This window comes from Herpailurus yagouaroundi, unplaced genomic scaffold, assembly GCF_014898765.1.
Source record: "Herpailurus yagouaroundi ecotype Mexico unplaced genomic scaffold, PumYag 188, whole genome shotgun sequence".
Lineage (NCBI taxonomy): Eukaryota > Metazoa > Chordata > Mammalia > Carnivora > Felidae > Herpailurus > Herpailurus yagouaroundi.
Genome location: NW_024412419.1, coordinates 32,308,168 through 32,332,630, shown reverse-complemented (window position 1 = coordinate 32,332,630; position 24,463 = coordinate 32,308,168). Strand labels below are relative to the sequence as shown.

Sequence of the window (24,463 nt, the reverse complement as noted above, 5' to 3'; positions counted from 1 at the left end):
AAAATGGTTTAGCCATTTTAAAAATTAGTTTGGTGATTTCTTACAAAACTGAATATACTCTTACCATATGATCCATCAGTCACACTTCTTAGAATTTACCCAAAGTAATTGAAAACTTACATCCATGCACAAAACCCGCACATGGATTTTATAGCAGTTTTATTCGTAATTGGCAAAACTTAGAAGTAACCAAGACTTCTTTCAGTAGGTGAATGGATAAACTGTGGTATATCCAGACAATGGACTATTATTCAGTGCTAAAAAGAAATGGGCTAACAAGCTATGAAAAGCTATAGAGGACTTTAAATGCATGTTGTTAAGTGAACGAAGCTGATCTGAAAAGGCTACCTACGCTATAACTCCAAACTATATGACATTCTAGAAAAGGCAAAACTCTGGAGACAGCAAAAAGATCAGGGCTTGGGTGGGAGGGGACAATGAAGAGAGTACAGAGAATTTTTAGGGCATTGAAACTACTTCCTGTGATACTATAATGGTGTATACCTGTCCTTATACATTTGTCAAAACCCATACAACACCAATAGTGAACTCTAATGTAAACTAAAGATGTTGGATGATAACGCTGTGTCAGTGCAGATTCATCAGTTGTAGTAAATGTACCACTCTGGTGGGGATTTAGGCTCCGGGCTCTGAGCTGTCAGCACAGAGCCTGACGTGGGGCTTGAACTCACAAGCTGTGAGGTCGTGACCTGAGCTGAAGTCAAAGGGAGGCTATGCAGAGGGTATGTGGGAAATCTCTGTACCTTCTGCTCAATTTTGCCATGAACTTAAAACTGCCATAAGAAATAGTCTTTAAGAAAAAGATTAGGTGTGGGTGCCTGGGTGGCTCACTTGGTTAAGAATCTGACTTCGGCTCAGGTCGTGATCTCTCAGTTCGTGAGTTAGAGTCCCATATTGTGTGAGCTGGAGCCCCGATTCAGGTGAATGTGAGCCTCGCTCGCGCGCTCTCTCTCTCTCTCTCTTTCTCTCTCTCCCCCTCCCCCCCCCCCCTTGTGGGATTCTCTCTCTCCCCCCTCTCTCTGCCCTCGTTCACTTGTGCCCTGTCTCTCTCTCAAAAAAAAAAAAAAAAGATTAGGTGTTATCAGTGTTAAAAAAAGGCAATGAAATCAAATCTATGCTGCAACATGGAAGAGCCTTGAAAACATTTTTCTAAGTGAAAGAAGTCGGACACAAAAAGACAAATGTAGGATTCCACTTATATGAGGTACCTAGAGTGGCCAAATTCATAGAGACAGAAAATAGAATAGTGGTTACCAGGGCCTGGGGAAAAGGGGATGGAGAGTTACTGTTTAAGGGCTACAGAGTTTCTGTTTGAAATGATGAAAAAGTTTGGAGATGGATAATGATAATGGTAGTCCAACAATGTGAATGTACTTAGTGCCAAATTGTACACCTAAAAATGGTTAAGTGGTAAGTTTATTTTACCACAGTTGAAAAAAAAGAAGCATGTTCCTTGGCTTCACCCCAGGCATACTGAACCACAGTCTCTGGGGATGAGACTCAGAAGGCTGCATTTAAAAAAAAATTTTTTTTTCAGATAATTGTTATGCATAGTTTAGGTTAAGAATCACTAATATTTAGGATTATATAATGCAAAGTGGGATAAACTGGATTTTGTTGGTGTGTATATATATACACATATATATATTTTTAAAATTTTTTAAAATGTTTATACTTAGAGACAGAGTGGCAGCTGGAGGAGGGCAGAGAGAGAGGGAGACACAGAATCCGAAGTAAGCTTTGGGCTCTGAGCTGTCAGCACAGAGCCTGATGTGGGGCTTGAAGTCATAAGCTGTGAGATCACGACCTGAGCCGAAGTCAAACGCTCAACTGACTGAGTCACCCAGGTGGCCCTGTTGGTATATATTTTTAAAGAGAAACTAGCAGATTGATGATGAATTCAAGTACATATAATCTTCATCTATGGTTTTTATGTTCAGTTGTTAAAATTTGTACCTCGCTGCATGTGGTGATATGAATAATGACTACTCATAAGCATTTAGCATTGTATTTTAAAAAATAATTTTTTTTAACGTTTACTTATTTTTGAGACAGAGAGAGACAGAGTATGAACAGGGGAGGGTCAGAGAGAGAGGGAGACACAGAATCTGAAACAGGCTCCAGGCTCTGAGCTGTCAGCACAGAGCCCGACGTGGGGCTTGAACTCACGGACTGCGAGATCATGACCTGAGCTGAAGTCGGACACTTAACTGACTGAGCCACCCAGGCGCCCCTGGCATTGTATTTTTTAAGGTGCTTTCGGATAATATGATTTTATTTGATCATTACGGTATCCTGAGGAGATGGGTAATGACATTGCCATTTTCAGGTGAGAAACTTGAGATTTTAGGAAATTTAACGTCTTGCCTAAGATCACACATACAGGTAAAGTCAGACCTCCAAGATACGCATTCTGACCACTGTTATTTCCTGTATTGGCAATCTCCAAGAAAATAGCAGATCTTGTTTGTTATTACAAAGATCCCATGGATTTAATTGTTTGTGATTGAAAAGTGTGAACTTGTTAAACAAATCATAACACTTTATTTTGCAGACGAGACTTTATGATTTGACAGCCCTATTATTTTTGCCATGTTGGCAATGCTTAATATTTACAAAACTGAGTTACACTGATTCTATTTAAGGAAGTATTTTTATGAAGTATAAATATGTGATACTTAATAGCTGCTAATTAATGTCAGTTGTCAGGAAATCTGAAGCAAACCTGTCATTCTGTGACACTGTTTTCTTCTCTTGAATCAAAATGATCTCTACAACCAACCATTTGTGCCTAGTATGCTTTTCTTAAATGTGACTTTTTTTTTTTTTTTTTTTTGAGAGAGAGAGAGAGAGAGAGTGAGTGAGTAAGGGGTGGGGAGTGGAGAGGGGCAGAGGAAGAAAGAGAATCCCAAGCAGTCTCCACACTCAGTGTGGAGTCTGAGGTAGGGCTTGATCCTACAACCTGAAATCAAGAGTCGGATGCTCAACTGGGTGAGCTGCCCAGGCACCCCAAATACGACTGTTCTTTCTGAGCTTCCCTGTGAAGAATGTATTTGTCACAGTTGAGCCGAGGAGTCAGTCGATTCTGCTCTTTTCCAGGGACATTCAGCCACATTCTAGAATAGTGCAAAGTTGGAGGGGAAAGCCACTTCTAACATTCCTGTTGTATACATACCCTCTGTAGTCTTACTGTCTACCATCATGGAATTGATTGGGGAACAGCACCCCTTACGGGGTTACGGTCTTCAAAACATTGAAATACTTCCAGTTTCTTCTCGGTAGTATGGGATGTCTAGGAGAAAAAAAAAAGTTTCATCTGGTTTCCTGTGGCATTATTATTTTATGGTCATTTAATATCTAACCACTTCTTGCTGTTTTGATAGGATAGAGGCATTGTATGATTGAAATTATTAAAAATACAATTCCAGACTTGTTTACCTGTACATGAAACTGATCATTTGCTAACTTCATGTCTCAAAGATATCTCAAGCATAATGAAGTCCAGAACTAAACTCTTAATCTCCTTGTTCCCCTTCCCCTGTAGTAAAACATCTGTTCTTCTTACAGTATTCTTTATTTTAGTAAATGCATCTGCATCTGGTGCATCTGGCCAGTGATCTGGGCCCTACCAAACCATCTCTAATATTAGCTCCTTTACTCTCCCTTTTGTGTCTGTTCATGCTGTTCCCTTTACCCTGTCACTACATTCGTCCACTTTTCACCCAAATTCTACTCTTCACCCTTCAAGTTTCAGCCTTACTCCTCCTTTCCAGAACCCTAGGTTAACGTAGGCTCCCATTTAAGTCTCATGGCATCCTTTGTTTTAAAAAGAACAACAGCAGTAGCTACAGCTAACATTTACTAAACACTGACTGTGAACTGGTACATAATATTATAGGAGGGGTTAAGTGATTTGCTTGGGGTTACACCCTGATCATTGAAAGAACCAAGATTTGAAACTGGATGGTTTAGCCCACGCTTACTCTCTTCACTCCTTTGCCTCTTACGTAGTTGTTTTTGTGATGATCTGTTTAATGTCTTGTTCTCCTGTATTTCTAAGCTCTGTGAGGGCAGGGACTGTGTCTATTTTGTATCCTAGTATCTCACACAATATGTGGTGAACACATGCCTGTGTGCATGTATCTTATTTGGGATATAACCTCTTTTACTCAAAGTCTGAAAATGGATAAAATTTATAAGTGGAATTCACAGATGACATTGACTATTTTACCTTCTCGAAGTGGAAGTATCTATAAATGCAAAGAAATCTATTTAATTCATCTAGTAAACCAATTTGCTCTGTTAGTGATTATATGTCAAGGAACCTGATCTATTTGGGAAAGTTTGCATTTGAAAAAGCTTTTCCCTCTGCTTCTATGCCTTTGATTCACTAGATTTTAGAATATTATATTACACTTAGAAGTTAGGGGCAATTAGTTGTGAATCTTACTAAAACAATGTTCAAGTCACAAACTGTTATCTGTTGGTATTTTTAGGAAAACTACCAAAAAATAGACAATAGATACACATGTATTATGAATGGTTACTCCAGCTTTAAAGACGCCTCTTTGAATGGGATTCAGACTTCAGATAGGAGAGGTTGTATGGGAGCACTGTGGGGAAAAACTGGGAATTTTATAAAGAGCTCCTACTTGTGTCAGGACACCACTGATAAGGGCTTTCTGTCACATTTGGAAGGCTCTTGAGTATGAAGATTAAGAAAATGCTTGAAAAAAAAAAAAAGAAAATGCTTGAAGAACTAAAAAACCATCAGATGGCTTTATCAAATCAGTTTTTTGTTTTATTGGTGGGAACTCTGTTATCACAAAAAGCAATTAAAAATTTGTTTTGGAAAGTCATACTTACTGTTTTTAAAGCAAAACAAATGCAAGATGATATGAACTTGGCACTTGACACGTTTGGATTTTGACTTGTATAGTTACTTTCTGTGGGAAATGACTTCAAATACTGTCTTTCCCATGGCTAATGTACACACAGCAGAAAAGCAATCATGAAAATTTTTATTTAAATGAACACTAAATAAAATGAAAAAAAATTAATTAAATTTATATTTTACTTCATATCTACACACATACATAAAATGTTACAAAAATGCATAAATATGGCACAATTATTTTCAGTATAGTTTTCTGGGGGGATGGGGAGAGGGTGATTGGTTCATTTTTCTCCCTTTTTCGTCCTTTTCATCCATATCCCTGCCAGAATCCTCTAACCCATGTTAATAACCTAGCTTATATTTGTCCATATTGTCAATGTCATCTACAAATATATATTTATAATATATGGTACATACACACGTGTGTACATGGGTTTTTGAGCATTCCCTGTACTTTTTTTGTTTTTAATGTTTGTTTATTTTTGGGAGAGAGAAAGAGCATGAGCAGGGGAGGGGCGGTGAACAAGGGAGACACAGGATCTGAAGCAGGCTCCAGGCTCTGAGCCGTCAGCACAGAGTCCGATGAGGGGCTCAAACTCACGAGCTGTGAGATCATGACCTGAGCTGAAGTTGGATGCTTAACCGACTGAGCCACCCAGGCGCCCCCCATTCCCTGTACTTTTAATTTTTGTCTTAAAAATACCTTGTGGAAGTCTGTCAAATGGCATAGCTCTAGTTTTTTTTAATGGATACATGGTTGTATTAATCTGCCAGGGCTGCCATAACAGATTGGGTGTCTCAACAGAAATTTACTTCATTATAACTCTGGAGGCTGTAAGTCTGAGATCAAGGTTTCGGCAGGGTTGATTTCTTCTGAGGCCTCTCTCCTTGCTTGTAGATGGCCGTCTTCTCCCTGTGTCTTCCCATGGTCTCTCCTCTCTGTATATATGTGTCCAGATTTCCTTTTGTTATAAGAACACCAGTCAGATTGGATTTGGGCCTACCCTAATGACCTCATTTTTAACTTAATTACCTCTAAAGATCCTGTCTCCAAATATAGTCGCATTCTGAAGTACTGGGAATTAGGCCTTCAACATATGCATTTTTTTAGGACACAATTCAGCCCAACAACAACAGTGTTCTGCAAAGCATGTTTAACTCATAATGATATAGCTAATACTGTATAGAATTTAGCAATGTGATTCATCCATTCATTTCATAAGTACTCTGTGAACTCTTGTTCCTCTGATTTATTCTAATATGGGTAGGGACAGTGGCTTCTGGAAGAGAATGCAACAAGGAGTGGAATTAACAGGTGACATGATAGTTACAATAGTGTAGATAGGATACAGGCCTGGCTGTGTTGGGGAGAGAGATGATTTCTGGATTAACCACCAGTTATGTGCTTACATGATACATTCATTAGTTGTGTGTAAGTAGAGTGTTTTTTGTACTTTGAGTAATTAGACATTCGATTCATAGAAAAGCTTAGATGTACTAAAAAAGACTATCATATGTATTGTAGTTACATCTGTAGTTTCCTTTTTATTTACATATACTTGATGTCTCATTTCAGTGGATTGAGGTTCAAAATAAGATCCTATTTTTGAAAAAGCACATGGCTGGAGCCCTTTCTTACTAAAATAAAAGCTCAGTGTGAGCAAGGATTGATATATTTTGTTTAATGTTGGATCTCTGACATTTAGAATAATGTCTGGCTACAGAGCAGAGCTTCAATAAATATTTGAGTCCAGGTCGAGGTAGAAAATAACTTTTTCCTTTCTTTTTTTAATGTTATTACCCCTCCCCCATTGATAAATATAAGAAAAGGGACTTACTTACACTAAACATAAGTCAAGGTTTTAGTCATTACACAGAGTAAAAACTAGAAATATGAATGGTCCATAGCAAACCATCCTTGTCTCTGTATTAATAAGAATACAGAGACAGCCAACTACTTTGTTGAGGTGCTTGAGAAAGTGCTGTTCCGGAGCACAGACACAGCCCCCAAAAGTGGAGCTGCTGCTTCTTAAAAATTTTTTTCTGTCTCCATTGCTGGGACTCCAGTTACATACATGTTAGACTGCTTAATATTGCCCCCACAGGTCATGGAGGCTTATCATTTTTTTTCAGTCTTTTTTCCCCCTATCTGTGCTTCATTTTGGAGAGTTTCTCTTGCTGTGACTCTAAGTTCCCTTATATTTTCTTTTGCAATATCCAGTCTGCTCTGTCTTCACTTTCAGATAATATAATTTTATCTCTAGAAGTTTTACTTAAATATTTGTATCTTTTTCCATAGCATGTTCATATTCTTCCTTTACATTATTAAGTGTATAGGGTATATTTATATCAGCTGTATTTATTTATGTTTCATCATGACAAGTGTACTCTTTAATCCCCATCCCCTATTTCACCCATTCCCCACCCTCCACTGCCCCTCTGGTAACCATCAGTTTGTTCTCTGTAGTTAAGAGTCTGTTTCTTTGTTTCTCTTTTTTTCTTCTTCTTACTTTGCTCATTTGTTTCTTAAATTCTACATTTGACTTGGGCACCTGGGTGACTCAGTCAGTTAAGCGTCTGACTCTTGATTTTGGCTCAGGTCATGATTTCACGGTTTGTGAGTTCGAGCCTTTCATCAGGTTCTGTGCTGACAGTGTGTGGAGCCTACTTGGTATTCTGTCTTCCTTTCTCTCTGCCCCTCTCCCGCCTGCTCTCTGTATCTCACTCAAAATAAATAAAAATAAACAAAAAAAAAATTCCACATATGAGTGAAATCATGTGGTATTTGTCTTTTTTTAAATGTTTTATTTTTTTATTGAGAGAGTGCGAGTGGTGGAGGGGCAGAGAGAGAGGGAGACGCAGAATCCAAAGCTCTAAGCTGTCACCACAGAGCCTGAGGTGGGGCTTGAGCTCACAAACCGCGATATCATGACCTGAGCTGAAGTCGGACTCTTAACTGACTGAGCCACCCAGGTGCCCCAGTATTTGTCTTTTTTCTGACTAACTTCACTTAGCATTATACTCTCTAGCTCTATCCATGTTGTTGCCAGTTCAAGATTTCATTCTTTTTTAAAAATGGCTGAGGGGCGCCTGGGCGGCTCAGTCAGTTAAGTATCCCACTCTTCATCTTGGCTCAGGTCATGGTCTCATGGTCATGAGGTTGAGCCCCATGTTGGGCTCCACACTGACAGCACAGAGCCTGCTTGAGATTCTTTCCCTCTCCCTCTGCTCCTCCCTGCACTCTCTCTCTCTCAAAATAAGTAAACATTAAAAAAACAGCTGAATAATGTTCCATTGTGTGTATATACTACATCTTCCTTATCCATTCGTCTATCGATGGACACTTGGGCTGCTTCCATAGTTTGGCTATTGTAAATAATGCTGCAGTAAACATAGGGGTGCGTGGATCCTTTTAATTAGTATTTTTGTATTTTTTGGACAAATACCAAGTGCTGCAATTGCTGGATCATACAGTAGTTCTATTTTTATCTTTTAGAGGAACCTCCATACTGTTTTCCACAGTGCTACACCAGTTTGCATTCCTACCAACAGTGTAGGAAGGTTGCTTTTTCTCCACATACTCACCCCCACTTCTTGTTTTTTATGCTTTTGATTTTAGCCGTTCTGACAGGTGCGAGATGGTATCTCTTATTGTAGTTTTGATTTGTGTTTCCCTGATGACGTGTGTGCGTTGAGCATCTTTTCATTGTCTATTTTCAGTGTCTATTGGTCATCTCAATGTCATTTTTGGAGAAATGTCTATGGTCCATTTTTTCTTTTTTTTTATTTTATTGTATTTATCCTTGAAAGAGTGCACAAGTGGGCGAGGGGCAAAGAGAGAGAGGGAGACACAGAATCTGAAGCAGGCTTCAGGCTATGAGCTGTCCACGCATAGCCCGACATGGGGCTTGAACCCACCCACTGCGAGTTCATGACCTGAGCTGAAGTCGGACGCTTAACTGACTGAGCCACCAGGTGCCCCACTTTTTAATTGGATTATATGTTTTTTGGTGTTGAGTTGGAGATATTATATATATATATATCTTTTTTAATTTAATTTTTTTGAGTACTAACCCTTTATCAGCTATGTCATTTGCAAATATCATCTCCCATTCAATAGGTTGCCTTCTTATTTTGTTGATTGTTTCCTTCACTGTGCAAAAGCTGTTTATTTTGATGCAGTTCCAGTAGTTTCTTTTTGCTTTTGTTTCCTTTGCCATAGGAGACATATCTAGAAAAATGTTGCTATGGCCAATGACAGAGAAATTATTGGCTGTGCTCTCTTCAAGGATTTTTATGGTTTCAGGTCTCACATTTAGGTCTTTAATCCATTTTGTTTATTTTTGTGTATGGTGCAAGAAAATGGTCCAGTTATATTCTTTTGCATGTAGTTGTCCAGTTTGCCCAATACCATTTGTTGAAGAGACTGTCTTTTTCCCATTGTATATTCATTACTCCTTTGTTGAAGAGGAGTTGACCATGTAATTGTAGATTTATGTCTGGGCTTTCTACTCTATTCTGTGCATCTCTGTGTCTATTTTTGTGCCAGTACCATACTGTTTTGATTACTACAGCCTTGTAATACAACTTGAAACTTGGAATTGTGATACCTGTAGTTTTTTTTCTTTTTTTAAAAACTTTTTAAAAATGTTTATTTTCAAGAGAAAGAGAGAGAGAGAGAGAGCACAAGTGGAGGAGGGGAAGCGAGAAAGGGAGATATAGAATCCAAAGCAGGCTCTGAGCTGTCAGTACAGAGCCCGACGTGGAGCTCAAACCCATGAACTGCGAGATCATGGCCTAAGCTGAAGTTGGATGCTCAACTGACTGAGCCACCCAGGTGCCCCTGTTTGTTTTCTTTTCAAGATTGCTTTGGCCATTGAAAGTCTTTTGTGGCTCCATACAAATTTTAGGATTGTTTGTTCTAGTTCTGTGAAAAATGCTGTTAGTATTTTGAGAGGGATTGCATTAAATCTGTATGCTTTGAGTAAGATAGACATTTTAACAATTTCTGTTCTTCCAACCTATGGATATGGAATGTCTTGTTGTTTCTTTGTGTTTTGAATTTCTTTCATCAGTGTTTTATAGTTTTCAGGGTACAGGTCTTTCACCTCTTTGGTTAAGTTTATTCCTAGGTATTATGTACAGATTTCTGTACATTGATTTTGTATCCTCTTGCTTTACTGAATTCATTTATCAGTTCTAGTAGTTTTTTTTTTGGTGCCATCTTTAGGGTTTTCTATATATAATGTCATGTCATCTGCAAATTGAGTTTTACTTCTTCCTTACCAATTTGGTTGCCTTTTATTTCTTTATGTTGTCAAATTGCTGCAGCTAGGACTTCTAGTACTGTGTTGAATAAAAGTGGTGAGAATGGACACACTTACCTTGTTCCTGACCTTAGGGGAAAAAAGCTCTAAGTTTTTAACCAGTGAGCATGATGTTTTCATATGAGGCCTTTATTATGTTGAGGTATTTTCCCTCTAGACCTACTTTGCAGAAAGTTTTTATCATGAATGGATGTTGTACTTTGTCAATTTTTTTTTTTCTGTATCTATTGAAATGATCATATGGTTTTTATCCTTTCTCTTTTTGGTGATGTATTGCATTGATTATTTTGCAAATATTGAACCATCCTTGCATCCTGGGAATAAATCCCATATGATTATGGTCTGTGATTTCTTTAATGTTTTATTGGATTTGGTTTGCTAATATTTTGTTGAGAATTTTTGCATCTGTATTCATGAGACATATTGGCCTGTGGGTTCCTTTTTTTGAGTGTATGGTGTCACTATCTGGTTTTGGTATCGGGGTGATATTGGACTCCTAGAATGCATTTGGAAGTTTTCCTTACTTTTCTATTTTTGGAATAGTTTGAGAATAGGTATTCTTTAAATGTTTGGTAGAATATTTCATAATAGTCTGTCATGGTTGTTTGTATTTCTATGGTGTTGGTTATTTCTCCCTCTTTCATTAGTGATTTTATTTATTTGGGTCCTCTTTTTCTTCTTTCTTTTTCTTCTTTCTTCTTCTTCTTCTTCTTTTTTTTTTTTTTTTTTTTTGAGTCTGGCTAGAGGTTTATCAATGTTTTTGATCTTTTCAAAGAACCATCTTCTGGTTTCATTGATCTGTTTATTGTTTTTTTAGTTTCTATGTCATTTATTTCTTCTCTCACCCTTTTCATTACTTTCATGTTCCTTCCTTTTGCTGTCTTGGGGATTTGTTCTTCTTTTTCCAGTTCCTTTAGGTGTAAGGCTAGATTGTTTATTTGAGATTTTTCTTCTTGAGGTAGGCCTAGACTACTGTAAATTTCCTTCTCAGATCCACTTTTGCTGCATACTGGTGATTTTGGAGCGTTGTGTTTTCATTTTCATTTGTTCCCATTTTCATTTGATTTCTTCTATGACTTTTTGGTTGACCTATTCATTGTATAGTACCATGTTATTTTATCTCCATGTATTTGTGCTTTTTCCAGATTTTTTTTTGTGGTTGATTTCTAGTTTCAGAGTGTTGTGGTCAAAAAAGATGCATGGTGTGACTGATTATTTTTGAATTTGCGGAGACTTGGTTTGTGGCCTTATACCAGCTATTTTGATTTCTTTGTCTGCTAATTCCATCATCTTTGCCATTTTCTAGGTTTGTTTCAATTGGTTAACTTCTCTTTTGCTTTTGGGTTATTTTTTCCTGCTTCTTTACACACTGGTAATTTTTTATTGGTTGTCGGGAATTGTGAATTTTACATTGTTGAGTACTGGATTTTGTTATGTTTCTATGAATAGTGTATTTTGTTCTGACAAGTAATTAAGTTATCTTGGATAAGTTTAGTCTTTCTGAGACTTGCTTTAAGCTTTGTTAGAGCAGTTCCAAAGCAGACTTTAGTTTTACTACCGAGACCGTATTTTCCTGAGGACTTTGCCTGATACCCTGTGTACTATTAAGAAATCTTTCCAGTCTGGCTGATGGGAGCATGAACTAATCCCAGTTCTGTGTGAACTCCAGGAGTTGTTTTGCCAACTGTCTTCTGGTGGTTCTTTCTTGGCCTAGGGACATTTTTTTCTCACATATGCATATCAGTATTCAGCCATAGAATTAAGGGTACTCTGCAATCTCTGGAGCTTCCTCCATCTTGGCCAGTCCCCTCCATCCTAGTACCCTACTGCACATATTCTAGCCACCTTGACGTGCATGATTCCTATTTCTTTCTCCTTAACTTGAGATTGCTAGGCTCCTTTTGAGTTTTTGTTCCACACTGTCCCTGCTCAGTGACCTGAACACTGCCTCCAGGCAGAAGCTGAGCAATTATAGGGCTCACCTCATTTGTTTTTCTTCTCTTTCAGCACTGTAGTTTTGAGCTGCCTGTTTCCCAAATGTCTGAAAATATTTGGTTCATATATTTGGTTTTATAAATCATTTGAAGTGGGAAGGTAATTCTGGGACCTCTTAATTCTATCATGACCAGGGACCTGTTCCTTTTGTTGCAACTGCTGGAGGTGGGTAGGAAAACTGGAAACTGGGGAGGGGACAGGCAGGCATAGTGGTCCCACTTGTCCTAGCTGGCAGTTCAATACCCTTTCATCTTTTGCACACTTTTCCATCGCTTTTCTCAATCTACTGTTTATTTCTACTTTCTTCCCAAATGGATTCTAAACCATTATCCTCAAACAAAATGTCTGATTTCAGTATAGTTCCCAGTCTGTGTTCCCAGTCATATTTATCCCTAGTCATTTTATTACATGTGTAATATCCAATTTGGTTAGGAACAGAAAGAAGGAAAACATACTCATTAACCACTAAACCTTTATTAGAAATAAAAGCAAGTCATGGGACATCCATTAGATATATATGGTGTGTCAGTAAGTATGCGTTGTAGGCAATTCATGAAAAAGACACAGTCCGTCCTCTCCAAGAGCTTTCAGTTCATTGAGGGAAACAACTATAGTATACATCAGTGTTGAACTATTAACCAAAAAAAGGTATAATAACTTGGAGAAGGCCTCAGTTAATTCGGATTGGGAGATCAAGTGAATTGATATGATAACAGAGTCACAAAAGGATCATTAGGGTTTCAGTTGACAAGGTTAAGGGGAGAAGGACAGTCAAGGCAGAGGACAAGCATGAGAAGGCATGGAGGGAAGTGTGTTCTGGGAGCAGTAATACAGGAAACCCACACTCATCCTTTAGATCTGCGCTTAAATATTACTTGATCAGGGGGCGCCTGGGTGGCTCAGTCAGTTAAGTGTCTGACTTCAGCTCAGGTCGTGATCTCACAGTTTGTGAGTTCAAGCCCCACATTGGGCTCTGTGCTGATAGCTCAGAGCCTGGAGCCTGCTTTGGATTCTGTCTCCCTCTCTCTCTGCCCCTCCCATGCTCACACTGTCTCTCTGTCTCTCAAAAATAAATAAACATTTAAAAAAAAAAATACACACACACACACACACACACACACACACACACACACACACACTCACACACATATTACTTGATCAGAGAGGATGCCCCTGATCTCCAAATCTAAATTTGGGGTGCCTGGATGGCTCAGTCAGTTAAGCATCCGATTTCGGCTCAGGTCATGATCTTAACAGTTTGTGAGTTTGAGCCCCACGTCGGGCTCTGTGCTGATAGCTCAGAGCCTGGAGCCTGCTTCGGATTCTGTGTCTCCCTCTCTCTCTGCCCCTCCCCCGCTCACACTCCATCTCTGTCTCAAAAATAACGTTAAAAAAAAAATATTTTAATATAAATTAGATTATTCCTATCCATAAAACTGTTTTCTTCATACAGTTTTAATAATTGTTTCATATTTTTCTCTTTCACTAATTTGTAAACCACATGAATACAGGCAGAGCTGTCTTTTCATTGTATTCCCAGTGCCTGGTATTATATCTGAAACATAGCAGGCTCTCAAGAAATATTTCCTGAATGAGTGGATGTGTCAGGCAGTATGCTTGTCTGCCTCATGGGTGTTGAATGTGAAGTGAACCACACACATGTGTCAGTAATTTCTCTTAAGCCTTTATCAACAGAGGTAAAATGTGTTCCTATAAAGGGCGTGAAATAACGAGTAATAAATTTTTTACTCACAATTGGGCTAGTATTTCCTTTACCCTCCACATTCTGCATCCCTTTTCAAGACTTCTACAGTTGTGTCTCTTCTTTCTTTCTTTGCTAACATTCCCCTAAGAGCAGTCTGAATTTGGGGTCCCCCTGCCCCTCTTTCTCCTCCCATGTACTCCTCTATGGCCTTCCAATTGAGTTTCATTTGGTTGAGTTCCATTTGAGTTGCCATTTGGATTCTGCTCCTGCTACTCGATTCATATTCTCTAAGAGGTCACCACTTATGTGATAATAATTGTTCATTGGTTGGCCTTTTCAAAATATTCTGTTTGAGTTTTGCTGTGTTTAAAGCTGGTAGACAGTGGTTTTTGTTTTGCCTCATGTCCATCTGCTTGCTGCTTGGATGTAGGTGCTACCAAGATTTCATCCTGTCTTTCACTGCCTATGCTCTACCTTGGGCTGGGAGATTTTATCCACCTCTAGTTTGTACTATTTCCTGTGAGTGATTGGGTGAATTCCAGTTCCTTGTCTTTGGCCTTAACCTCGTTCTTGAGTTTTAAGACCTAGCTTGATTTCTAGACACTCTTTGGTAAATTTGGAGTAAAATTTGATCATTGCATTAAGATACCTTTTCTTAAATATTCTTTCTTGGGGTGCCTGGGTGGCTCAGCATCTGGCTCTTGGTTTTGGCTCAGGTGATGATCTAGCGGCTTCGGGGGTTTGAGCTCCTTGTCGGGCTCTGCCCTGGCAGTGCAGAGCCTGCTTGGGATTCTCCCTCTCTCCCTCTCTCTATCTGCCCCTCCCCTGCTTGTGCTGTCTCTGTCTCTCTCAAGATAAACAAACTTAAAAAAAAAAATACTTTCTTTATTCTTTATTCTTTCTTAACATAGATCTCATTTTTCTTTGCCAAAAATGTAAAAGAAAATGAGGGAAAAGACAAAGTAACACAAGACAAAGTAACACAACCTAAAGCAAGGAATGTAAGTTCTGTGAGGACTAGAACTTTGTTATGCTATTCCCAAATGCTGCTATTCCCAAATGCCTACCACACCGCCGAGTATATGGGCTGCTCAAAATATTTGTTGCACAGATGAAAGAAATGCAAGGGGAAGGGCATTACAAGAACTAAAACATTCTATCAGGCTAATGTGGTCTATAGTCTTAACTCTGATGTTTATATAGTAGTGTTTATTTTATTTCTCCTCTTCCTGCAGCTTGAATCATATTTCTATTTTCCCATATGAACTGAGATTTTGGACAAGTTTTGTAAAATACCTAACTATCCTATTCCTGGCTACGTAATAGCTGAGGGCTTAAGTCCTTATTTCAAGTTTGATTTACATTACATATTAGATATAAATAACAAAATGGAATAAATTGAACAGTTCATGATATTAGTTAAATTAAGGCGGGTTAACTTTTCTCCCTGGATTAAACATTAAAATTAGAAATAGGATGGTTCTGGGTGAAAATTTCAAACTCAGGTTTGAGAAAATATCCCTGTTCAGCATCCTTATACCCTGACTTGGGTTGAAAATATGATAAGAAGCTAATAGTGTGTAACAAGGCAAAGAAACCAGGCACCTGTACTTAATTAGTCCAAGACTTGTTTATTCTTAGTACTTTAATTTGTCAGTTTTTTCAACTTTTTGATGTGATGCATTGTATTTTCAAGCTATTTTGTAAGACATTCTCTTTAGGTGGGGAATTTAGGATACAGAGTCACTTCTGGCTCTTTCTTTCCAACACTTAGATTTTATGATTGTATGTGTTTGTGTTTCCTTTCTTCAGCTTTACTATTAACTCTTAACTAGGTATCATTTTCTATATCCTTTTTAATATAACCTAGCAGAGTGTTCTTTATGGAGAGAGTTTAATGAATGTTTTTAATAAAAGATTCAGGGGTGTCTGAGTGTCTCAGTTGGCTGGACCTCTGATTCTTGATTTTGGCTCAGGTCATGATCTTGCAGTTCATGGGTTTGAGCCCTGTGTCGGGCTCTGAGCTGATGACACAGAGCCTGCTTGAAATTCTCGGTTTCCCTGTCTCTCTGCCTCTCTCTCTCTCAAAAATAAGTGAACATTTTTAAAAAATTAAAAGAGTTCTATATTATACTTAGAAGTGGAATTGCTAGATCATAAAGTGTGCTCACACGTGTGCGCGCGCGCGCACACACACACACACACACACACACACACACACACACATATATATTCGGCTTTATTAGCTGTTCTCAAACTTTATTCCAAAAAGGTCATGTTGCTTTATATTTCCACCAGTAGTGAATGAAAATTCCCATTTCTTCATCTCTTCACTAACACTTGATATTCTCAGACTCTTAAATTTTTGTCAGAATAGTAAGACCTGAAATTATAATTCATAGTTTTAATTTGTTTTGACTTGAATACTTATAAGGTTGATGCTGAGTACCTCTGTATTATTTATGGGGCAATTGTGTTTCCTCTATGAAATGCTTGTACATGTCTTTCCCCCATTTAAAAAGATGAGGTGTTTTCATTAATACTTAATAGTTCTTTATTTATCCTGGATATTTATCCTTTGTAGATTTTATGTGCTTCATTTATTTTTGCCCAGTGTGTCACTTAGCTTTGTACTTTTTGTGTTTGATGAAGCAGTACATTTTTTTTAACATTTATTTTTGAGAGGGAGAGACTGTGTGTGTGTGTGTGTGTGTGTGTGTGTGTGTGTGTGTGTGTATGTGAGAGAGAGAGAGAGAGAGAGAGAGACAGAGAGAGAACACACAGGGGAGGTACAGAGAGAAAAGAGAGAGAATCCCAAGCAGACTCCACACTGTCAGAGCCGAGCCCAACACAGGGCTTGATCTCACAAACTGTGAGATCATGACCGAAGCCAAAGTCAAGAGTTGTGTCCTTGACTAACTGAGCCACCCAGGCACCGCAAAGTAGTAGTTCTTAATTTAAGAAATTAAATTATGATTTTTCTTTGTTTTGTACTTTTTGTGTCTTTTCAAAGAAGTTCATTCCTACCTCAAGTTATAAAGATATTCTTCTATATTTTGGGGGGCTGGTGGCAAGAGAGAGCATAAGCAGCAGAGAGGGGCAGAAGGAGATAAAATCTTAAGCAGGCTCCACACTTAGAACAGAGCCCAACTCGGGGCTCTCCCCATGACCCTGAAATCATGACCTGAGCCAAATTCAAGAGTTGGACGCTCAACCAACTAAGCCACCCAGGCGCCCCTCTTCTATGCTTTTTTTTTAAAGGTTTCTAAATGTTTTGTTCATCACAATTATGTACTTGATCCATCTTTGATTTTTTTTATATGGTTTTCTATCTTAGTCCATTCAGTTTCCATAACAGAATACCATCAACTGTGTGGCTTATAAACAACAGAAATGTATTTCTCACAATTCTGGAGGTTGGGGATTCCAAAAATCAAGGCACTGGCAGATTTGGTTACTGGTAAGGACCTGTAACGTGGTGCATAGATAGCTATTTTTTGTCTGCATCCTCACATGGTGTGAGGGGGCCAGAGAGCTCTCTGTTTTTTATTTATTATTTATTATTACTTTTTATTTCTTTCTTTTGGGGAGTACTGTTTTAATATATCTTTCTCTCCCCACCCCCATTTTCTTAATTTGGATGCTTAGCCCATTCATTTTCATTCTTTCTTTACTTCTAATATAAACATTTAAGGCTTTAAGTTTCCTTGTAATACTGCTTCAGCCACAACCCACATTTAAAAAAGTAAACCTTTTACTTTAGAATAATTTTATATTTACAGAAAAGTTGCGAACATAATACAGAAAATTCCTGTATACCCCTTACCTAATTTCCCCTTATTAATGCCATATGTCACTGTAGTACATATGTCACAACTAAGAAATCAACATTATTTGTACGTTATTATTTACTGAATTTCATATCTTATTCACATTTTGCCCGTATGCCCCAGTGTCCTTTTTACAACTTTAGGATCCCACCCAGGATGCCACATTACATTTAGTCATCTTGTCTCCCTAGCCTCCTCTGGTCTAAGACAGTTTCTCAGACTTTCCTTGTTCTTGACGACTTTGAGAAGTACTGGTCAGGTTTTTTGCAGTATACACTTCAATTTGGATTTGTCCATTGCTTTTCTCATGGTTAGACTGAGGTCATAGGTTTTTGGTAGGAAAACTACAGAGGTCAAGTGCTATTTTTTCCCAAAGGATATCAAAGGCATGTGTTATAAATATGACTTCTCATTTTTGACGTAACCTTGATCACTTGGCCAGGGTAGTGTTTGTTAACTGTATCCGTTATAAAGTTTCTCCCTCTCCCCCTTCTTTTACATATTCTATGGAAATGGACTATAACTGAAGAGAACAGTATTAAGTACCCCTCCCCTAACTTGCTTCAGAAGAATATGGAAAATGTAGGGGAGGGCGTAATTTTATAGGTGTGTGTGTGTGTGTGTGTGTGTGTGTGTGTGTTCCATATATATATATATATATGGAAAGAGATAATCTCTCTTTATTTAGAACATAAATACATATTTATGTTTCATATATCTATCTGTATCAGTATGGCCGCATAGATGTTTGTTTATTTTGTACTTTGGGTTTGGGTTATAATCCAGTACTGTATTACTTATTTTCTTGCTCAAATTGTTCCAGCTTTAACCATTGGGAGCTCTTTAATGTTGGCTCCTGTATTGCTTTCCCTTTCATTCTTTTCTGCTCCTCCCACTCCCCCCTATGATTTTTTTTTTTTTTTTACATACCCTACCCTTTTGTTTTTTGAGCACTTCTTTTTTTTTTTTAATTTTTTTTTTAATGTTTATTTCTGAGACAGAGACAGAGTATGAGTGGGGGAGGGACAGAGAGAGAGGAAGAGACAGAATCCGGAGCAGGCTCCAGGCTCTGAGCTGTCAGCACAGAGCCCGACGCAGGGCTAGAACTCACAAACCATGAGATCATGACCTGAGCTGAAGTCGGACACTCAACCGACTGAGACACCCAGGCGCCCCAACACTTCTTTACTTTCTAGCACTACAGCATGCTTTAGGCTCAATTTGTTTATTCCCTTCTCTGACCTAGAATCAGGCATGTCGCCAAGGAACCCTGCTTTCTCTTTTGGAGAATGGTGTTGAAAACCAGGACCAGGGCACTGGATGTGCTCATTGTTACTAAGGTATATGTACCTTTAGGTCCTCTCAGTGGACTGAACTAGGAAATACATGTATTTCATAGTATGTACATAGGTACATACTTTAGGTACATATAACGTGGGCATATTGTTTTATTTTTGTCATTCTACTTAAGAACATTTGACTTTAGTGCCTATTTTTAAGCCTCATTTTAGGTAGCGGATAGGGTAGGGAACCTAGTTGAAGGTAACCTTGTGATAATGGTATCTTGTCTTTTTACAAAAAGGTCTTTTTACCAAGACCCTTTTTAAGACAAAAATAGTTCTCAAGGCACTATGGTTTGTTTCCAAAGTCCCATAACTGAATTGTTTAGAATGTAGAATAAAATTTCCCTTAACACCAAATATATTAAGTGTAGTTTAATTTTTTTTAGCATGGCCTACAGAAATCTTTTATTTTCTATCTCTTGCCCACCTCAATTCTTACCACCTCCCCATGCTTCCTAACATTCTAATCATACAAAACTGCTTGACATTTCCTAACCTGCAATACATACTCTCATATCTCTTTGTGTTTACCTGTAGTATTCCTTCTAGATTGCCCTTCTCTTTGATTCACTCAGACGATTTTCATTCAGTTTTCAAAAGTCAGCTCAGGTTGTAGATCTTCTATCAATCCCCCCTTAACTGGTCCAGATATATTTAGGACATTAGGAGTTCTTTCTTCTCCTCCTCCTCCTCCTCCTCCTCCTCCTCCTCCTCCTCCTCCTCCTTCTTCTTCTTCTTCTTTGTAAGTTTATTTTTGAGAGAGGGAGAGCGAGAGCATGAGTGGGGGAGGGCAGAGAGAGAGAGAGAGAGAGAGAGAGAGAATCCAAACAGGTTCCACGTGTCAGGCTCGAATTCATGAATCGTGAGATCATGGCCTAAGCTAAAATCAGGAGTCATACCCTTAATGCACTGAACCACCCAGGTGCCCCTAGGAGTTCTTTCTTGTATGTTAATATTTCTCGAAGTGTGATTTCAGGACCACTTGCAAGAATCGCCTGAGACAGGGGCGCCTGGGTGGCTCAGTTGGTTGAGCGTCCAACTCCGGCTCAGGTCATGATCTCACAGCTCATGAGTTCAAGCCCCATGTCGGGCTCTGTGCTAACAGCTCAGAGCCTGGAGCCTACTTCAGATTCTGTGTCTCCCTCTCTGTCTGCTCCTAACCCACTAGCATTCTGTCTCTGTCTCTCTCAAAAATAAATAAATATTAAAAAAAAAAAAAAAAAAAGAATCTCCTGAGACACTCCTGAGGTATTGTTAAAAACGCAGACCTTGGGGCCCATCCCCAGACCATGGCAAAGGGAATAGTTGGAGTGGGGTGGATTTGCGTTGTTGATAGTCTCTGTAGGTGATGTGCAATATTTTTATGTCCCATTCCGGTATTTTTAAAGAGTCTTTTTTTTTTAATGTTTACTTTGGGGGGGGGGCATGCATGCAAGTGGGGGAGGAGCAGATAGAGGGAGACCAAGGAACCCAAGCAGGCTCCACACTGACAGCAGAGAGGCAGCCCAGTGCAGGGCTCGAACTCACCCATATTTAAATGAAAAAATTTAAATGTACACAAAGTAGACAGAACGGATATTCATGTGCTCATTACCTAGAGTTAAGAGGTATCTGGATTTTGTCACATTTACTTCATCTACCTTTTTATTTTTCTCCGAAGTATTTGAAAGCAAGTTGAGCTCACCAGAGGTCATTTTTCCCTTACATAACTTCAATGCCACTATCACAGTTACCAAAATTAACAGCAGTTTGTTGGTGCCATCTAATAATACCAGTCAAAATTCAAATTTGTTCATTTGTCTGAAAAGTGTCAGTTTTGCAGTTGGTTTATTGGAATCATATTAAATGAACACCCATATCAAATGTAGTTGTTATGTCTCTTAAATTTCCTCTTCCAGTCGACTTATTGCAGGAACTGAATCAGTTGTCCTGCAAGATGTTCAACATTTTGGAGTTCTCTGTTTATTTCCTTGGGGTAATATCTAACTTCTCTTATATCTGTCATAGTTGCTATAAATGGAAGTCAGCTTTAGAAGCTTGATTAGATTTATTTTTAGCTTTTTTGGCAAGAATACTTCACAGGTGGTGCTGTGGCTTCAAGTGCATCAAGTCTGGCCCCAATTTTAGTGACGTTAACTAAGATTGATCAGGGGATTCAGGAGGTAACAGCCTGAGCCCTACTTAAAAAGATCATCTCTTTATGTAGTGGTTTCTTTCATCTGTTGGTAATTAGTGTCTGAATTTATGTTGTTCAAGTCGCGAATGGGTGGTTTTCTAACTCTGTGTTCCTTTTACATTTGTTACCTGGAATCCTTCTATAAGGAACAATTCATCAATGCCAGTTGTTTGGTTTATCCCAGAGTATAGTATAGTTCAGACAGGAAAAGAAGGATGTGTATTAATTCTTTCAGGATAAAGACTTGGTGCCCCACTTATTTCCAATTTGGTATTTTTTGAAACCTCCTTTTGACCTCATTGGTTTTTGTAGATTCAATGTATTTCACGAATTTGCATGTCATCCTCGTGCGGGGGCCATGCTAATCTTCTTTGTATCATTTTGATTTTTGGTATATATGCTGCTTGAAGCAAGCACAAATTCAGTGTGTTTCACTTAGTTGCAGTTGATTTGGTTTTTGAGGTAGCCCTTTGCCTTTTCATAAGATTCCGGTGTTGTTTTGTTACGTTTTGTTTTGTTTGTTATGGCCCATTCATCTGAGAGCTTCCTTGCTTTCTGGTACAATAAGACATCCCAGGCTTATATTTTCATTTACAATTTAGATTGAATTAAGAGTTAAATGTGTATGTGTTTTAAAAATTCTGTGCATATCTCCTACTATAGTTGGAAATTTCTTCATATAATATGAGATAGAATTTTTTAGTAACAATATTTACTATAATTTAAAGTTTTTGCTGTATGTTAGCTCTATCATTTTTTTCATTGCTTTCATTTTTAAAATTTAATTACATTACAATTTAAGTTATCTTCATTATTTTTGTATATGCATATTTTTGGCCATAGTAGTGGTCTAAAGCTTCTTCTACAGTGTTCACAGGTTCTCAGATACTTTGTTTATTTTTGCTCACATGACAAAATATGTGATAAGTAGTCTTAAATAATTTTTACTTATTTCAGTCAATTTATTGTAACCATTTTCATCTAACATTAGTAAAGGGGAAGAATCTTGGAAATTGGGACTAAGTTACTTGTAAATATTCTTTAAATAAGTCCTTTTTACTTCCTGTAGTTATGACAGCTAGTAAGTTAATAAGTAAATATATCTCTATGGTAAATACCCAGTAGTTAGGTTGTTTTGCTACTTGAGTATTTGAAACACTGTTTGGGTAAATAATTCTCCACAACCAAAAAAATAAAATACAATAAAAATTTCAAAACCACTTAAAAAAAAAAAAACAGTTTCAGTTTTGTTTCACTACATGTAATACAAAAACCTTAAATTGAGGTGTTAAACTGAATTTCATCTCTTTTCTGCAAAATATTATCCTATTCTAATATTTCCTATCCTGGTTAAGTTAGTGGTTCTGATTGTTGCCCCCATTCTCCTCCAAAATAGTTATCCAAACACACCTCCTCACTTTCCCACCTCCCACGGTTTCTCCCTCTGTTCAGGCATCCACGGTTTCTTTTTCCAGACCTTGCAGCATCCTTCCAATTAGTTTTGCTTCCTTCAACCTCATCTTCCTTTAACTCATTCTTCATACTGATACCAGAAAGATTCTTAAGCAAAGGGATGTAATTATGTCAATGTCTTGCTTAAAACCTTTCAATTATTTTCTACTTCCCCGGTCACTTCCCCACTTCTTAGCATTCCACACAAGCCTGCCCTTTCCAGGCTTAGCTGTCCTCACATTTTGTCTTGGCCTCTGTAATTTTTTATATGCTAGCTTTTTTAGTAACTTATGTGCTGCCCTTAACACCTTCGTTCTCTGTGCACCGGTTCAAGTGTGTTTTACTTGATACTTACTTCTGATAATCCTCACACACCATTCAGCAAGGGTCACTCTTTTTTTGAGGGGGGGGTTGTCACTGTGCCTTAAATATAACTCCATTTTAGCCTCATCACACTATGTTAATTAAGTCAGTTGCATATATTGACTGTGTGAGCTGAACTCTTTGTGTCCCCAGCAAATAAGAGCTTAGGAAAGGGGCGCCTGGGTAGCTCATCGGTTAAGCATGTGACTCTTGATTTCGACTGAGGTCATATCTCACCGTTCGAGGGATCGAGCCCTGTGCTGGGCTCTGTGCCGACAGCTGACAGCGTGGGGCCTGCTGGGATTCTGTCTTTCTGCTTCTGCATTCTCCCTCTCTTAAAATAAATAAACTTTAAAAAAAAAAAAAGCTCACGAAATTAAAAAGATTGTTACATATACGGACCTAAAGGCTAATTAACAGACTCCAAGAAATGAGAAAATATTTTTAGCCAATTTTATTTCTAGAAAAGATTTAAGTTCTCTGATTTATTTTTATCTCCTTTAATTTTTTTAAAGGTTTTGCTTCGATTTTTAAATCTATGAATGAGGGAAAATGAGGACCTTGGAAACATCAGATGTTGGCTAAATAATCATTGTAACATTGCAAAGAAGTTTAACAATGCAAATCTTTATTATTTGCTATGATAAAGGTTTTGAGGATACAAGTTTTATTTTATATTCTCCTGTTATATTTATAAATAAAAGTAGCAGATCTGGGCTCAAGATATGACAAAATACACTCTAGAAGCCTTTCTAATTCTTCAGAGAGCCATTAGCTAGAAAAGGCTATTAAAAATTCATCAGAATTCAACATAGTGTTTTCTGGCAGTTTACCCAAGGGGCTGCTGAGTACACTTAGAGAACTCAAGTCTCAAACAACCTAGGATTTGATACAGACCTGATCCTTGTTTTTTTCAGATTCCACAAAATCTGGCAATAAGAGCCAACAAAGTTGCTTCTGAATCTGTTGGAAACTACTAGAGACCAAACGAACCATCAAGAGAGATACAGGCAGTCCTTAAAGAAGGTTTAAAATTCAATGTGGCATCTTTAGTTGAATATGATGATTATACCCTAAAAGAATTCTTGTCATGATCATGTGACATTCTTATTCACGACTATGATTAATTAATTCTTCAGTGAAGTTCTTGCATTTGCTTTACTTAAGTTACCTAAAGTAATTTTCTAAGTATGTGAGGTTTTTGATATCAGTATATAGAAGTATAAAATATAATATTTTTGAAAACTGTATATAAGGGAAAACCCACATCTAATTTATAAACCCAATCCTAAGTGCTTATTATAACTACACACACACACACACACACACACACACACACACACACACACACACA

General features: G+C 38.0%; 1 protein-coding gene and 1 non-coding gene across 4 annotated transcripts in view; one reads left to right on the top strand and one right to left on the bottom strand.

Moving 5' to 3' along the window:
- Window positions 1-24,463, top strand: part of SOS1 (SOS Ras/Rac guanine nucleotide exchange factor 1) — a 151,140-nt gene that overhangs the window by 42,449 nt on the left and 84,228 nt on the right. The gene's annotated exons all lie outside the window — the stretch shown is intronic.
- Window positions 21,603-21,707, bottom strand: LOC121044628 (U6 spliceosomal RNA). Its single transcript, XR_005797393.1, has one exon. It is a non-coding gene; the product is annotated as a U6 spliceosomal RNA (small nuclear RNA).